Source organism: Solanum pennellii, chromosome 8 (assembly GCF_001406875.1).
Source record: "Solanum pennellii chromosome 8, SPENNV200".
Classification (NCBI taxonomy): domain Eukaryota; kingdom Viridiplantae; phylum Streptophyta; class Magnoliopsida; order Solanales; family Solanaceae; genus Solanum; species Solanum pennellii.
The window spans coordinates 9,000,552-9,001,378 of record NC_028644.1 but is presented as its reverse complement, the minus strand read 5'-3'; positions in this window follow the sequence as shown (position 1 = coordinate 9,001,378).

Genomic DNA, 827 nt, shown 5'->3' with positions numbered 1-827 from the left:
ATCAACCATGAAAAAAAAATATATATATATTCCCATCTAGAAACACGCCCTTTATGTGCACTACTAGTTTGAAATTCAAGTACTCTTTTTCTTTTAGTGAAACTCATAAACTCTTATTTTTTCAACTCTTTAATTATCTGAAAAATGGTAACTCTGTTGGATAACAATTTTGTCACCGATAATAATTTATTTGTTTTATTTTATATGATATTGTTATAATTTAAGTAGTCACATAATTTTGTGTTTTGATATGATTTTCTCGCACTTGAGTTCATAAAATCAGGTGACTTGTCCGTTTGGATTGGTTTTAAAAAAAGGTAGTTCTTAAATAAAAAATATAAAGTCAAACTGAAATGACTTTTAAATCTTTAGGATCTATACAAAGAAATAGACGAATTGTGTACCTTAGTAAGTGATTCTACAGTTGACAAGTATAACTCGTAGAAAGGTATATAGACCATAGGTTGATATCGTAGGTCACTTTGGTAGTTTTAAATTGCGAATGTTTTTGTAATTTCCTACCCACCTAACCCTTAAACTTCATAGTTTTGGACCTATAACTACCCTATAATTGTTTTTAATCTTACAAACTACGCCTAATTTCTTCTATTCACTTAAGATCCCTCAAATTCTCTCAAACCCTCTTTCCAAAATCTCTCTCAAGCTTCAAGATGAAGAACTAGATGGGCTTCAAAGAATTCCAGGCCTTAATCTCGTTATTTTGGGGGCTTTGATTATCAAGGTATGTGGAAATTCACCAATGAGTTCCATTCATTCATTGGGTCGCAAAATAACTTCAATCTCCAATTCAGTTTCACTCAATTCAA